The 17346-nt window shown below is 43.9% G+C and overlaps 1 pseudogene; it reads left to right on the forward strand.

Annotated features, from left to right (window-relative positions):
• LOC133768035 (ubiquitin-like domain-containing CTD phosphatase 1) overlaps positions 1–17346 on the forward strand; it is a 51123-nt pseudogene that overhangs the window by 32407 nt on the left and 1370 nt on the right.

A 17346-nucleotide genomic window follows, 5' to 3' on the forward strand; every position in this document is an offset into this window, starting at 1 on the left:
CTGATATTTTTTTTTTTTGCATGACCTCAATAGGTAAAATCGAATTTACCAGCCAACTCATTCAAAAGAGGTTAAGTCAGTAATAAACACGAGTGCATTCAGAATCTCCAAAGAAGCCACAGCTGCATATTAGAAATAATAGCACCCCAGGAGGCCAAAAGAATAAGGCAGGCCTGGAAAGTCTTCTGCATCCTACAAAAGGTCCTTCCTTTACTTGCTGAGGCCTTTCTGGTCTTTATTCTACATGAAAAAAAAAAAATTTTCATTATGAACTGGTGTACACACCATGGAGTATTTCAAGGGAAAGATCATCATCCCTAATGGGACAGCTTCCTTCTGAAGTCCAAACTATTTGTTTGTGTTATTTGCCTAAGTAAATCCCAGAGATTTCTACTTACAAGAGAACAAACTGGGCAAGGGGTGGGGCTCCACTCCAGTTGCAGTGAAGTAGACAATGCTTCCACTGCCAACCTAGAGCTAGTTGTAGAATGTTGATCTGGAATTGAAATTGCCACTGGGGAAAACGGAAAAGGAAAGCTTAAATATACTTCCTCACTGTTCCCCCAAGGCTTTCCTTTATGCCCAAGGCATTTCTGGTGGAAACAGCCATGAGACAAGAGTGCTGTTTTGGAAATTTTATCTTAGTTATTTGAGAACATTGAGAAAAATACTCATGTATTTTAGTCTTTTCACACCTAACTGCTTTTTGGGTAAAAGTTATTTTTAAATGTTTTCTCTCATGGCTGGCATTGGGTATAGTGGCTAAAGCTGCCACTGCTATGCAAGCATCCCATAAAAGTACCGGTTCGTGTCCTGGCTGCTCCACTTCTGATCCAGCTCCCTGCTGGTGGCCTGGGAAAAGCAGTGGAAGACGGCCCAAATATTTGGGTCCCTGCCACCCACATGGGAGACCCAGATGAAGCTCCTGGCTCCTGGCTTTGTCCTGGCCCACTGCTGACTGTTTTAGGCCATCTGGGGAATGAACCAGTGGACAAAGATCTCTCTCTGTCTCTCCCTCCCCCTCTGTAACTCTGGCCTTCAGGATAGATAAATAAATCTTTTTAAAAAAAAGTTTATCTCCCAAATGGCTGAATTCAATTTTACTAATCTTCTAAAATATTTGTTATTCTTCTTGCCTTTTAATTTTTATTTTACAATATTTCAAATGATATGGAAAAGTATAAGAAAGAGTTCAATGAGCACTCATGGGTTTAACACTTTTTTAAAAGCTCTATTTATGTTTGTATTTGAAACACAGAAACACAGAGAGCAAAAGATCGCTTCTGTCTACTGATTCACTCTCCAAATGGCCACAACACTCAGGTCAGGACCAGGCCAAAGCCAGGAGCAGGAACTCCATCTGTGCCTCCAATGTGGGTAGCAGGGACCCAGGTACTTTGTCCATCTTCTGCTGCCTTCTTAGGTGAATTAGCAGGGAGCTGGATCAGAAGTAGAGCTACAGGGACTCAAACTGGCACTCCTAAATGGGGTGCCGATGAGGTAAGCAGTGGCTGAACTGGCTGCACCACAATACTGGACCTAAATTTAAGAGTTTTTAACATTTTGTGATATTCACTCCATATGTAAACATTATGTATATACACATACACCCTACTTTTCTTGAAAGAAGAGGAATCATATAATGTGGGATACATGAGATAGAACATAAGTAAGGAAAGAAGAATATACTATTATGTAAAGGCTATAATTCCTTACATAATGAAGAAAACATTTGTACATGTCTATACACCAAATAATACTGTATCCACACTTTTTTATACCACAAATATGGTGTGTGTGTATGTGTGTGTACCTTCCATGTGACAGAAAAAGTGCAGTTTGTCTTTCTGGATCTGGCTTTTTTCATACAGCACAATGATCTCTAGGTCCAACCATTTTGTTGCAAACATAAGGATTTCATTCTTTCTGATGGCTGAGTAATATTCCATCATGTACATATGCCACATATTCTTTATCTAGTTATCAGTTGATGGACATCTTGGTTGATTCTATATGTTTGCTGTTGTGAATTGGGCTGCACTAAACATGGGAGGACACGTAACTCTTTCATAAGCTGACTTCGTTTCCTTTGAATATATGCCCATGAGTGGGATAGCTGGGTCATAAAGTAGACCTACTTTTAGTGTTGAGGAATCTCCATGCTATTTTCCACAACAGTTGTCTCAGTTTACATTCCAATCAACAGTGTATTAGAGTTCCCTTTACTCCACATCCTCACCAGCATTAGGAATTTGGGACTTTGACAATAGCCATCCTATCCACATTAGGATGATAAATTCCTTATTGTGGTTTTTATCTGCATTTCTCTAATGGATATTATACTGAGCATTTTTCTTCATGTGCTTGTTAGCAATTTGTATTTCTTCTTTAGAAAAATGTCTATACAGATCCTTTGGCAACTTCGTAGCTGCATTTTTGTTTTGCTGTTTTCGAATTTCTTGAGTTTTTAAAAATATATTCTGGATACTAATCCTTTGTAAGCTGTGTTGGTTGCAAGTATTTTTTCCTGCTCTGCTGGCTGTCTCTTCTCTTTGCACATTGCTTATTTTGCTGTGCAGAAATTGCTTGGTTTGATACAACACCATATTTTCTAGTTTACTTTTGTTATATGTGCTTTGGGGATCTTACACAGAAAGTTATTGCCTATGCCAATGTCTTGGAGTATTTCCCCTACGCTTTCCTCTAGTAGTTTCATAGTTTCAGGCCTTCCATAGTCTTTTTTGCAGTGATTTCTGTAAAAGGTGGAAGGTAAGGGTCTTAATTTGAAGCTTCTGCATATGGAAATCTAATTTTCCTGACACCTTTTATTGAAAACATTGTGCTTTCTCCAGGGAACTTTCTTTTTTTATCACTTACTGAACTCTTACCAAGGTACTGGGAACAAGCAACAAAAAGACCCATAAGCTTCTCAAGATTATTTTGTTAATTTGGAAGGGGAGGCCGGCACCGTGGCTCACTAGGCTAATCCTCTGCCTGCGGCGCTGGCACCCTGGGTTCTAGTCCCAGTTGGGGTGCCGGTTCTGTCCTGGTTGCTCCTTTTCCAGTCCAGCTCTCTGCTGTGGTCCGGAAGTGCAGTGGAGGATGGCCCAAGTGCTCGGGCCCTGCACCCGCACGGGAGACCAGGAGGAAGCACCTGGCTCCTGGCTTCGGATCGGCACAGTGCACGGGCCGTAGCGGCCATTTGGAGGATGAACCAACGGAAGGAAGACCTTTCTCTCTGTCTCTCTCTCTCACTGTCTAACTCTGCCTGTCAAAAAAAAAAATTGGAAGGGGAGTGACTATGAAACTTTACTTATAAATAAATGAGAGAAATAGCAAATGGTACTAGTATTACAAAGAATCAAAATAATGTGGTATAATAGATGTCAGTGACTGTTTTAGGTGGACTGGTCAGGGAGGTTTTCTCTGTAAAGATGACAACTTAGCTGAGAATTGAATGATGATGTAGAGCCATACATCAGGAACAAAACACGCCTCAGGCAGGAGCAGGTGCTTGGCTTAGTTGCTAAGATACTGTATTCTATATTTAGAGTGCCTGGGTTGGAGCCCCAACTCCAGTTCTGACTCCAGCTTCCTGCAAATGCAAATCCCAGGAGGCAGCTGGTGATGGCTCAAGTAGTTTGGTCCCTACCACCCATGAGGGAGACGAAGGCCCCAGCTTCTGTTGTGAATGTCTGGGGAGTGAATGGGTGGATGGGAGCTGTCTCTCTCTCCCTCTTTCTCTATGACTACCCTCTGTCTCTCAAAGAGTTTTTTAAAAAATAATTTCAAGTAGAGGGAACACTAAGTACAGGCCAAATGTGTCACATTCTAGAAAGAGGAAGAAGGCTAGGTTTGAGAAGTGGGGTGGAGTGAGTTCAGGGGTGGGCATGAAATAACTCTCAGCCAGAAGTCAGCAGATGTCACTGTACTGTGAATTAAAACAAGAAACACGAAGGCAAAAAAATTTGGATTTGACTTCTGCCATTTCCAGGTAGTTTTTCTACTTCTAATCTGCCCCCTGCCAACATATCCTGCAGTACACTGTTAACCTGAAATGTTACATTAACTGATGCAAATTCCTTGTTCAAAAATAATCTTGTATACCATTGCTTATTTTAAAAAGTCAGGACCACAGTGTACCCTGAACTCCCTGTGACATTGGTTTCAGGACACCTGAGGGACACCAAAATCCAGGTACTCAAGTCCCTTACTTAAAACGGCATAATATTTGCATATTACCTACAAACATCCTCCTATATACTTTATATCATCTCTAGATAAACAGTATCCAATACAATGCAACTGCTCTTCAGTAGCTATTGCACTGTACTGTTTAGAGAATAATGATGAGGAAAAGTGTAATGTTCATTACAGATGCTTTTTTATTTCTTTTCTGAGTATTTTCTCTCTATGGTTGGTTGAATCCCATGGTTGCAGATGGTCGACTGTACTGAGCCTGGCACTTACCTTCCTGCAGACATTGACCCTAACCAACCCACCCTGCTTCTTGTCTTCCAGCTCCTTTCATGAATACAGCTGACCAACCACTTCTACACACACAATCAATCCACATTCTCCCTTGGAGCTTGCCATGAGTTTACTTTCCCTGAGACATGTGTGCTGCATGGTGTGTCTGTGTGTGTGTGTGTGGGGGGGGGGGGGTTCAGAAAAATACAAATAGAAGGATCAGTAGATGCTGATGAGGTAGCTACTGGCCACCATACCATCCCTCCATGTGCAAACTGCATTACTCCCACTAGAAATAAACCCTCCCTCTCCAAATTCCTTCAGCTCTTACTGTTCACGCTGATGGTTCATACCTTTCATATGCATATGTCTAAACTCTAGATCTAAATTCTTGAAATCAGAGTATATGTTACCATACTATGTATAGTGCAATGTGCCTAGTATATCACCTTGCCCAGAAGATTTTATGCTAATAAAAACCTTCTGCTTAATTGGGTGAATCCTAACAAGCTAAAAGAACCAGGCAACCTTTGAACTTAGCACTGGAGATATAGATCCAGCTCACCGAGTCAATTCTTCCTTCATTCTAATAGCAATGTCTCCTGGTTTATGATCTCCCAGGAGTCCTTCATGTAGACACATTGGTAACTCATCTGTACTTAATCAAATGGTCAGGTTTTTGAACCTAATTAAAAGGAGGAGAGCACTGATAAGACATGATTTGGTTCTGCTTTGAGTAAGAACTTGGATACGATACAAAAACTAAACAAGCGATACAAGGTTTATTATGGAAGTTGAGTCAGGTGAAGAGGGAAGACTTCTTCCACGCGAAAAAATGTTTCAGTCACTTTTTCTACTTAAATAACATAAATCCCATTTGTACTTATCCATCCAAACTACAGATGTTTCAGCGTATTCTAGGTGTAACCTGGCTGTCACATACACATGTCTTAAGAGTTTCACTGCTCAGCACGACATCATTAAATTTGCATTATCTTTTAAAATGATTATACTGTGCTTAGCAGCAGAATTTCTCAGAAAGTTTTCCTACCTAAAAGCTCAGCGATCTAGCATGAATTTTGATTATTAGTTTATTAAGAGAATTGTGACCACTTTGAAGATGTTTTAAGGACAACTGACATTTTCCCTACAGATGAATTTTTGTAATTCCAATGGTTGTTCTGGTTGCCATTAGTGAATCATGTAACGCCCTGGTTTATGTACATAATGAAAGGCAGTCGTGTTCAGCATTGTTTTCAAGGAGAACCCATCTTCCAAAGTATGAGAGTAAATAATTAAATCCTTTATCATAAAGTAAAAAATGCTGAGGGTGAAAATATCTAAATGAAATCACCTTATTTCTCCTTAATGGGAATAAGAAAATTGGATGCACATTCTACCAATAACCTTCCTCTAGGTTAATGGAGATAATAAAGCTTGACTTGAGTGTTGAAAATGCATTACCATTTATTTACTACCATGAGTAAGCTTTAGTCTTATTTTAAAAGCGTTTAAACCAAAGAAAAGTTGGGCTTCAATAGTGCTTCAAATCCTCAGGAACATTTAATGTCCACTGGCTCCATTTAAGTCACTAGACAGCATAAGATAAGAACACTTACTGCCAAGGAATTCAAAACCCAAATTTTAGTTGCAAGCTTTTCCAGGGCAAACCTTCCCCTCTTGCTTTATGATTAGATGTGTATTTAATTCTACTGTAGACTAGGTTTAAGAACTGACCAGCGCTGTGGCATAGTAAGCTAAGCCTCCACCTGCGGCACTGGCATCCCCTATGGGCGTTGGTTCATGTCTCTGTTGCTCCTCTTCCAATCCAGCTCTCTGCTAATGCACCTAAAAAAAGCAGTAGAAAATGGTCCAACTGCTTGGGCCCTTGTACCTGCATGGGAGACCTAGAAGAAGCTCCTGGCTCTCCTGGCTCCTGGTTTTGGATCGGCCCAGCTCCGGCCACTGTGACCATTTGGGGGTGAACCAACGGATGGAAGACCCTCTCTCTATCTGTAACTCCACCTCACAAATAAATAAATAAGTCTTAATTAAAAAAGGACTGACGAAGAGAACAGTAGACCTGGGAGCAAAAGGAACTGGATTGGGGTGGGGGAAATTGTGGAAAAGCCAGTGCTACCTGGGATTCCTCCATCTCACACTGGAGTGCCAGTTTGAACTCTGGCTACTATGATTCTGATACAATGCCCTGCCAATCTGCCTGGAAAGGCAACAGAGGATGACCTTACTACTTGAGTCTCTACCACCCATGTGGGAGACTCAGTAGGAAGGAGTTCCTGGCTCCTGGCTTTCGGCTGGCCCAGCTCAAGCTGTTGAAGACATTTGAGGAGTGACCTAGATGATGAAAGATCTCTCTCTCTCTCTCTCTCTCTCTTTCTCCCTTTCTGTCACTCTCTCTTTCAAATAAATAAATCTTTAACTGAGGGGCTGACTTTGTAGCATAGTGGGTAAAGCTGTCACCTGCACACCGGCATCCCATATGGGCTCCAGTTCTAGTCCCTGCTGCTCCACTTCTGATCCACCTCCCTGCTGGTGTGCCTGGGAAAGCAGCAGAAGATGGCCCAAGTGCCATCAGAGAAGCTCCTGGCTCCTGACTTCGATCTGTCCCAGCTCTGACTGTTGCAGCCATTTGGGGAGTGAGCCAGTGGGTAGAGGATCTCTCTCTCTCTCTCTCTCTCTCTCTCTCTCTCTCTCTCTCCTCTCCGCTCCTTGCCCTCTCTCTCCCCCTCTCCCTTTGTTATTCTGCCTTTCAAGTCAATAGGATACATTTAAAAAATTGAACTGAGACATTTGGGGAAAGAGGTACTGTAATTGCAAGACAGCAAATTGCCACAGCATGCAGTTTTAGTCCCACAAATTCCAGTCACATGCTGTTTTTTCCTCAAGATTTATTTATTTACTTGAGAGGCAGAGTTACAGACAGAGAGAGGGAGAGGCAGAGAGAGAGAGAGGTCTTCCATCCACTGGTTCACTCCCCAAATGGCATCAATGTCTGAAGCTTGGCCAATCTGAAGCCAGGAGCTTCTTCCGGGTCTTCCCCTTAGGTGCAGGAGCTCAAGCACTTGGGCCATCTACCTCTGCTTTCCCAGGCCATCAGCAGGGAGCTGGATCGGAAAAGGAGCAGCCGGGGCACAAACCAGCGCCGATATGGGATGCCAGCGCCACAGGCAAAGGATTAACTTACGTCACAGTGCTGCCCCCACAAACTGTTTTTATGGCCACTTTTGCAAGGTACCATGTTGTTATGCTCCAAGTCAAACCACTGGTTGACCCTGTCTTCTTGCACTGGGAATGCTTTAACCTTTCATCTTTATCACAACTTCTTTTACAGGGAGTCAGAACAACTCAGTTGAGGTAGGGTTAATCTCCCCACCTGTAGGCCTTCTCAATGACAGAGTGGCAATGGGGGGGGGGGGGCAGACTGGTTGCCTGAGTGATCAGTTGGGGCCCTTTCTCACAGCTACCCCCAAAATTTGCCACTAGTCTCTGCATTTGCTATAAAACCAACCCCCTTCTCTACAGCTGCAAAGAAACCCTTGACTGTCCTCACTAGGGAGGGCAGTGGTCCTGAGATTGATTATGTGCCACTGTCCTCATCCGTTCACAGATTAAACTTCCTCCTTCCTCTGCCCTCAAACCTGTTCTCATTATTTTGTTTGGGCACCAAGGACAGGGACCAAGCTTCGGTTAACCAGAGGGTGTTTCAAAGTACTACAGCATAAAAATGATTTTTTTTTATCTTGATAGAAGGTATTTCCAAGGCGTAAGATTTATGCAAAGAGTCCTTGTTTCCCCCCAAAGAAAGCTGATTTGGAATTGAAGCATGAAGCCCCTGCTGGGTTATGTATGCTACAGCCCCACTGACCTAGCAGGCTTCAAGAAGCAATAGAACGTCATGGCTGAGGGAGCCACAGGTCTGAGACCCAAGCCAGCTGTGCTCCTGCTGTGACCTCGAGGAGCTGTCTGACTTTCCCCATCCCAGCTTCAGTTTTCAGATCTGCCCAATGACAGTGAGAGCAGCACTTACCGTGCTGGGTGGCGGTGAAGACGAGGCGACACAATCCGTACCAGTGAGTGAGCAGGAGCTACCGCCGCTGCGGTTCCCAGAGGAAACCAGCCTGCACTAGGCCCATTCCCAGTTCTCTGGCCCAGAGCTGTCAGCCACCATGCAATTATCGACACAGAGAAAAAGCTGTTTCATTCATTTCCCATTTCCTTGTTGTCATTTTGCTTCTAGAATGGTTTATGTCAAAAGAGATGAAAATAATAATGTATCTATTTACATAACATTATCCTTATTTCCTTTCTTTGCTCAGAAATGCTCTGGTATTATCACATTAGTCACATTTGGAAGATGACATCCACTAGAACTAATCAAACTCAACAGTGTTTGTTCCTTGATATCACCCTGGCTTCCCAGCCATCAATGCCACAGCTGCACTATTTTAGAGGAGGCTGGAAACACTCATCCTGCAGACGACCGGCACTTGGTGGCTGCGAGCGGGATTGTTTGCCGAATATTAATATGCTGTATGTGTTACGTGGCTTAGATTTCTGACGCCAACACTCATTCACTGCAGAAAATAAGAGGTTTGCAGAGAGGAGAATCATTCCTGCTGAATCCGAAATCTACTTCTTTCCAGTTGTCTGCTGGTGTTTGAATATTAACCATTCCCATAACAAATTCCTCAATACCATGCAAACAGTTAACAGTGATCATTTAAATATTAAACTGTTTTTGATATTATGATTTGTTTTGTATACTAGTGAGATTGCTGGTGGCTAGCAGGCCCTGGGCAATTTCCTAGGCTGGCCACAGAAAAGACCAAGGCAGGATTAGAGGTTTGGGACTTGCCCCAGCCCCAGCCCCAGCCCCAGCCCCCATGGGAGGAGGGCTGAAGGATGAATGGGTCACCAATGGCCAGTGATGTAATTAGCCATGCCTACCTGCTAAAGTCTCCATAAAAACCCACAAGGATTGGGTTTGGAGAGCTTCCAGACAGCTGAGCCCTCAGAGGCTCCTGGGATGGCCCCTGGAGAGACCAGGGAAATTCTGGGCCCTCTTCTCCCATACTCTGCTGGACTGTACCCGTTCCAGCTGGCTGTTTGTCTGCGTCCTTTATGCTATCTTTTATTAATAAATCAGCAAATGTAAGTGAAGTATTTCCCTCAGTTCCATGTGCTGCTCTGGCAAAGTGATGGATCCCAATTTAATACCTTGGTCAGCAGCACAGGGCACAACCTTCACTTGGGATGGGCCTCAGATGTAGGGGCCGCCTGTGGGACTGAATCCTCAACCCCTGGGATCTGACACCGTCCCCAGGCACTTAGTGCCCTAATTGAATCGAATTACAGGACACCTGCTGCCTGCCGCAGGATCTGCCTGAGAGCTGCTTTGGTTGGTGTGAGGGGGAAACACCCACACACCTGGTGTCAGAAACCATGAGTGCCTGTCAGAGCAGAGAGTAGGACAAAAGGAGTTTTGCTTTTCCTACACCCCATGCCTCCTGAGTATTTGAGTTTAAACTAGTATTTAGCCATGGGCTAATCTTCTAAAAACGAAGTGCTGTTTGCATTTTGTCTCTGTCTGAAGCATACATCTGCTGTACATTTAGATGTCCTTTGTGTTGGAGATGTTACTGACATTGTTATTTCTCTTGCATACAAATGTCCCTGCAGAGACAGGTGTGAAGCCAAATGCCCTTGCCTCTCCTGCTCTCCGGGCTGCATCTGGGTGATTCTAACAATGTCTGCGTGACAGAGGAAAACTTCACCATTTACATACTTTTCCTACACGATAGAAAACAGTTAAACATTTGGTATTATTTAGACTAAAGTTTCAGATGTTTAGCCAAAATAGCATCTTTAGATTTCACATTAAATATGAATGTCCTGGTGGATTCCATCAGCAGCCTGTGTTTACACGTGCCATTCAAATGGTACAAAAGGTGATTAAACCCAAGACCACCACACTGAGTGCCTTTAAAAAGTTGCTATATTTTGTTGTTTTTAAGCCAACTGTTAAGTACTCTTCCTAATGTTTATTACTCTGCTTTTAAAAATGCTTTCTAGCTTTCTTTCTTCTAAATGTGATATATTCTCAGAAAAATTTATATAGTGCAGAAAATCATAAATAAAGACTGTAGAGAGGTGGGTGTTTGGCCCAGTGGTTAAGTTGAGCAGTGTTTGGGTTCCTTATCCAGCTCAGCTCCTGGCCCCAGAGGCAGTGGTGATGGTTCAGTTCACTGGGTTCCTGCCACCCACCTGGGAGATCTGTACTGAGTTCTCAGCCCCCCAGAAGTGGCCCAGCCCCGTCTGGCTCAGCCCCTAGCCCGCATTTGGGGAAATGAATCAGCAGGTGGGATATCCCTCTTCCCCCACCACCTCTCCCTTTCTTTATCTCCTTGTCTCCCTGCTTCTCAAGTGAGAAAAAGAGAGGCAATAGAAATCACATCAACTCCCACCCTCTGAAGACAACCACCATTTACATTTTCTCAGTGCTCTTGGAAATAGTTCTCTGGGAATATCTACATGTAGATGCAACTCTATATAAATCTGTAGAACCTGGCTTTTCCAGACATCAATATATTTGGATGTTTTCTATGCCATTAAACACACATTTGTATTTGTGATTCTCATTAGGTATTTTCTTTTCCAGGCAAGTGTGTGGCAAATAAGTGAGATGATATGGAAATAGTTGGAAAGTTTGAGGGACACTGATGTCCACCATCCTATGTGATAATTATGCAGTACCCACTGTAATTATGTGCTGAATTTTTTTTACCTTATCCCTTTGTGATTGACATATATTTCCAATATTTCACCATTTTTAATTGTTGGTTCTCTTCTAAACAGCTTAAAATATGTGGTAGGATTTATTTACTTATTTGAAAGGCAGAGTAACAGAGACAGAGAGAGATCTTCCACCTGCTTGTTCACTCCTCAAGTGGGTCAACAGCTTAGGCCATCTTCTGCTGCTTTCCCAGGCCATTAGCAGGGAGCTGGATTGGAAGTGGAGCAGCCAGCACAGGTACCGGTGCCTATACAGGATGCTGGCATTGCAGATGGTAGCTTAACCTGCTATGTCACAATGCCCATCACTTAAATTTTTGTAACCTATTTGTAAATATTTCTTTTACAAGTATCATTAGACTGACCCTTTATCTATTGTCTGAAATAGCTTACAGTTGAGAAAAGGAACTCTGATACTTCTCATTCTGTGCAATTCTGAGTATTTTGCTTGATGCCTTTAATTTATAAGAAAAGGAGTCTGCTTTTCCTTAACAATATGTAAAAGAATCTATGTGAAGTGAAATCTTTATTAGACTAGCAAGAATTTTTTTTTTTTACTGATTTTCTTAGTTAGCAAACAATCCAAGGTTTATCTGATAGCAGAATTTGTGGGTCTGTGTGCCAAGTTTTTCTTTTGGTAATTCTGATAAATTACATAATAGTAGGCAATCTCTTGCCCATAGCAAGGCTCTTCCTCACAAGTCAATGAGCTCACAATGTGATACATCTGAGTCATTCACCATTACATTATGGTCCTCAAAATCAAACTTGGACTGGGTGGAGATGTTTACCTAAGTCCTGGGAATAACCTGATTAGTTAGCTCAAAATCCAGTTCCAGAAAGTACAGAAAAGAGTTCAACTTAACATATTAGAGTTTCAGCTTCTTACGTTTAGGAAGATTCATGGTATCTCACTAACATCTGCATACTTGGGCATGGTCTTAACTCTTCCAGACAGATGTATGCACATTCAGTCATCCACTCATTTATTCAATCAGTAGGCACTGATTGTGTAACACTGCCCTGGCAAGGCATTGCATGATTCATGGTCACACACGGTGCCTTGGGGCTGGCTATCCTCTATGTTTGCAGTTCTTTGCTGATTGGTGTCTTGACCTGCAATTGAGACAAGTCTATTGCAGGTTCCCGGCCAACCTGCTGCCCAGGTGAGTCCAGAAGCTGAGTAGCAGATCTACTGCTACCTGATTTGAAGAGAGGAGACCCGGGTCTGACTCTTATATATCCTCGAGGAGTTCCCATGCACCTGAGACTTGCTATACAGAATTGTCACTCAAAATGAGGGTTATTGCACCAGTCTCACAGAATTTTCGTGAATGCTCCATCATGTGCATGAAGTACTGCCACACACAGTAGGTCTCTAAAACGTGTTATGTGCAGCTACTGAATTCTGTGTCAAAGCAGAAGAAAATTCCTTTCTATTGGCTCTCTGCCACAGTCCAAGCCAAAAAAAGAAAAGCCAAAAATAGAAAGTAAATCCATCTAGATCTGTGTAACTATCAATTTCCAGAGAATTTAAAAATCATTTATTTTCTTGAAAACCAGGCTCCCCATTTTCTGTTTTTCAGCATATTGAAAAATAAAATGCAGGAAAACTAACATTAGGCAACTTTATTTAGATTCTTCCATGGCAGTGCCTGATGTTTGGATTATTTTTAAAAATATATTTCTTTTTTAATATTTGGTTATTTTTACTTGAATGGCAGAGTGACAAAGAAAGACAAAGACAGAGAGAGAGAGAGAGATCTTCCATCTGCTAGTTTACTCTCTAAATGCCCATAACAGCCAGGGTTGGTCCAGGTTGAAGCCAGAAGCCAAGAAATCCAATCCAGTGTCACATGTGGGTAATTGGAACACAAGCCCCTGGGCCATCATTTGCTGCCTTCCCAGGCCCTTTAGCAGGAAGCTAGATCAGAAGTGGAGTAGTTGGAGCTTGAACTGGCACTCTGACATGGGATGCCAGCATTGCAAGCAGCAGCTTAATCCACCATGTCATAATGTCTGCCCTAATATTTCAGTTCTGACATTTACTTCTTCCCTGGTTCTGACGTACATTTCAGTAACCCCTAAGTGTCTGCAGGGAACTGGTTCCAGAGTACCTCTCTACCCCCCAAATGCTCATATACCTTAGATAAAATGGTTTAGCACTTACATATAATGCTATACATATATACTATGCACATCCTCTCTTTCAATCATCTTTACATTACTGAGAATACACAATGCAATGTAAATGCTATGGAAATAGTTGTTAGGCTATATCATTTGTGGAATAATGGCAAGAAAACTCTGTACAGGTTCAGTAGAGACAGAACCGTCATGGACCTAACTACATAATACACGTCAACAACAATGTAACTTTTTCTCTCTGTGGTTGGCGGAGCCCAGTATTGGTGGAGCCAAGGATACAGAACCCCCAGGGGGCCAACTGTACAGGGATTGCTGGTCCTTCATTCCAGAGAAAGACCTTAAAGATCAAGAATGAGAAAGTCACTATTAGACTTGATTTTATCTTGCCATGGAGTGACAGTGTTCTGGTTATCTTCACTGATAACCAGAAAATCATTTCATCTCTGTCATTCAGAACAGGGCTTTTCCAGATATAGAGATTACAGGTGCTATGAGCAATTCCTTCTATGGTGTGGAATCAGCTAACGATTGTGTGGACGCATTGCCCTCATGCCACAGGTCCCGGTGATGGGAAAAAGAACCACAGGTTATTCTGACATTCTGACCAAGACTCCCCTTATTGACCTCCCTACCAAAGACCTCTCGAGAGTTTCCATCATCTTTTTATGGATTGATTTATTTGAAAGGCAGAGCAACAGAGAGAGAGAGAGATGTTTCACCTATCTGCTGATTCACTCTCCAAATGGTTGCAATAGTCAAGTCTGGGCCATGCTGACACCAGAAACCAGAAACTCCATCCTGGTCTCTCTCATGGGTAGCAAGGGCTCAATTACTTGGGCCATCTTTGTTGCTTTCCCATGCACATTCGCAGGCAGCTGGATAGAAAGCTGGGACTTGAGCTGGCACTCCAATATGGAATGCCAGTTTCAAGTGGCAGCTTAATCCACTGTGCCACAACCCTGGCCTTTAGAGTTTCCATCGTAATCCAGATATCTCCAATTTCCTGGCATGCCCCTCCCTTCCCCCACTCTCCTCTAGCTGAAATCCTTTCTAACCCTGCCTTTTCCAACTAACAGGAAACATGGGAGGAAGAAGTGATTTTGGTCGTGAGACGGGCACAATCATAAAGGAAGAAAAATCTGTGATGGCTTCCTCTGACCCCCTCATTCTTCAGATGAGCAAAGAGCATCAGGACCAGAACTGAAATCAGGTCCTGGGATTTCCAATCAGGGGTATTTATGACGTCAATGTTGAAGTTACCCAGAGTTAATTTTGACATTAGGTGAGCTAACTATTTCTGTTTGTCCAGAGAAGACGAGAGGAAAGCACTTTCCTGCCCCTCTGCTGGAATTATAAATCTGGTGTGGGATGTTCAGCCTCTCAGGATTCACACCCATTTGTTGGATCCTTTCTTTTGTAGGCTGAGCCCACATCTGATAAAAATGCAGGGAAATTCAATGGAGTGACTGATTGTCCTGGGAACTCGATTCCCTTTCTTTTTTTTTTTTTTTTTTTTAATTTTTTTTTTTATTTTTGACAGGCAGAGTGGACAGTGAGAGAGAGACAGAGAGAAAGGTCTTCCTTTTGCCGTTGGTTCACCCTCCAATGGCTGCCACGGTAGGCGCGCTGCGGCCGGCGCACCGCGCTGTTCCGATGGCAGGAGCCAGGTGCTTCTCCTGGTCTCCCATGGGGTACAGGGCCCAAGCACTTGGGCCCGTCCTCCACTGCACTCCCTGGCCACAGCAGAGAGCTGGCCTGGAAGAGGGGCAACCGGGACAGGATCGGTGCCCTGACCGGGACTAGAACCCGGTGTGCCGGCGCCACAAGGTAGAGGATTAGCCTAGTGAGCCGCGGCGCCAGCCTCGATTCCCTTTCTCACCCAATAAAAGGCCCATGTCTTTACTTCCCGGACCAGAAATATCTGTTTATGCTGTCTGCCCTTCAGTGGAGCCCCTATATGAAAACGAAAGATGATACCATAGGACTCGGACAAACAACTTTGCTTAATACCATCTGACAAGATGTTAGAATTTATTGTGTGTTTCACGATGAATTTTGTGCCCCAATTAAAGCATTTTATACCTAGGAAAGACATTAATTTTAAAACTATGGTTTTCATTACAAATTATCATTTATCTTTTCCTGTGTTTAATCGTTTTTTTGCAGTAAATTGTAATATTTCCCTATTCTTATCATAGGAAGATAAATTCACTTTGGGAAAATAAATGTCATATTTTAATGAAAGCCAGTATACAGTTTGGATGGAGATGGTGATCCTAAAACAGGAACCAACAGGTGTACACTTTGACAGTTCTCATTCTTCTTAACTGTACCACAATATTGGTCTTCATTTTTTTTAATATTGGAGAAATTACCCTGCAAATCCCATCATGAGAATGAAGTGAGCACCTTGAGGGTTTCCTGACCTCACACACTAAATTAAAAAACAAACAAACAAAAAAAACCCATTTCCAGACACAAGAAAAACTTACAATTAAAAGGGAAATAAGGCCGGCGCCGCGGCTCACTAGGCTAATCCTCCGCCTTGCGGCGCCGGCACACCGGGTTCTAGTCCCGGTCGGGGCACCGATCCTGTCCCGGTTGCCCCTCTTCCAGGCCAGCTCTCTGCTGTGGCTAGGGAGTGCAGTGGAGGATGGCCCAAGTCCTTGGGTCCTGCACCCCATGGGAGACCAGGAGAAGCACCTGGCTCCTGCCATCGGAACAGCGCGGTGCGCCGGCCGCAGCGCGCTACCGCGGCGGCCATTGGAGGGTGAACCAACGGCAAAAGGAAGACCTTTCTCTCTGTCTCTCTCTCTCACTGTCCACTCTGCCTGTCAAAAAAAAAAAAAAAAAAAAAGGGAAATAAGACAAAGCAAATGAGCACTGGGCTGTGGAGCATTCTGTCCTGCAAGTAAGAAAAGGGCCTGTAAGCATGGCCCTTGAAGTCCCTGTGAAAGAGAGGTGAGCCCCAGGCTCGACCCACACAGCCGCCTGAGCTCTGGGACCCTCACCTCTGCACAGAGCAGCCTGTGGAGGTGAGCGACAGCCCTGCATCCAGCTTTTTTTTTTTTTTTCTTTTTAAACATACAAATGCACACCGCTCTTAGAGTGGACATTCATCATCTTTTTGGCTGCCCAGCATCTGAATGTCCTTCGGAGGTTTGGGAAATTTCTTCCGTGGTGAGTCACAGTGGGAAGCAGGGCCTGCTGTCCACACAGATCCAGGGAAGAGCAGCTCTGCCTACCCTCCAAGGACTACTAGAGTGCAGGTGTGCCAGCCTGGCCTGGGTTGAGGGACCGGCACGATTACCGCACCTAGGAAGGCACTCGGCTGTGGGGAGTAGCACACTCGGAGGCCAGCGGCAGCGGTGGGAGGTGGGGGCCTGCAGCGACTGTGCTGGCACAGCGGTGGGACAGGGCCATTAGCCGGCAGCAGCAGCCTCCTTCCCAGACACACCCTGCTGTGGTATTGGTCTGTGTGTCTCAATGCCTCCTCCCTCCTAGTTGAAGCCACACTCCCTAGAAAGCCCTAGTTATTCAAAGTGTGGTCTGGGAACCTGTTAGGACTGCAGAATCTGGGCCTCACCTCAAACCTACACAGTCAATGTAATAAAAGATAATATAGTGGTTCTCTATCCACTGCTGTTAGTTTTGCCCCAGATATTTTTCCTGAAAGAAAGTTGTTTATTCATAAGCTCCAAGAATGACCCTCCTGGGACAGGCACTGTGGTGCAGGAGGTTGGTTAAGCCACCGCTTGGAATGCCTGTCAGAGTGCCTGGGATAGAGTCCCACCTCTGCTTCCAATCCAGCTTCCTGCTAATGCACCTGGGAGGCAGCAGATGATGGCCAAAGAGTTTGGGTTCCTGTCACCCACACAGGAGACTCAGATTGAGTTCTAGGCTCCTGCTTTGGGC

This window comes from Lepus europaeus, chromosome 10, assembly GCF_033115175.1.
Source record: "Lepus europaeus isolate LE1 chromosome 10, mLepTim1.pri, whole genome shotgun sequence".
NCBI lineage: Eukaryota > Metazoa > Chordata > Mammalia > Lagomorpha > Leporidae > Lepus > Lepus europaeus.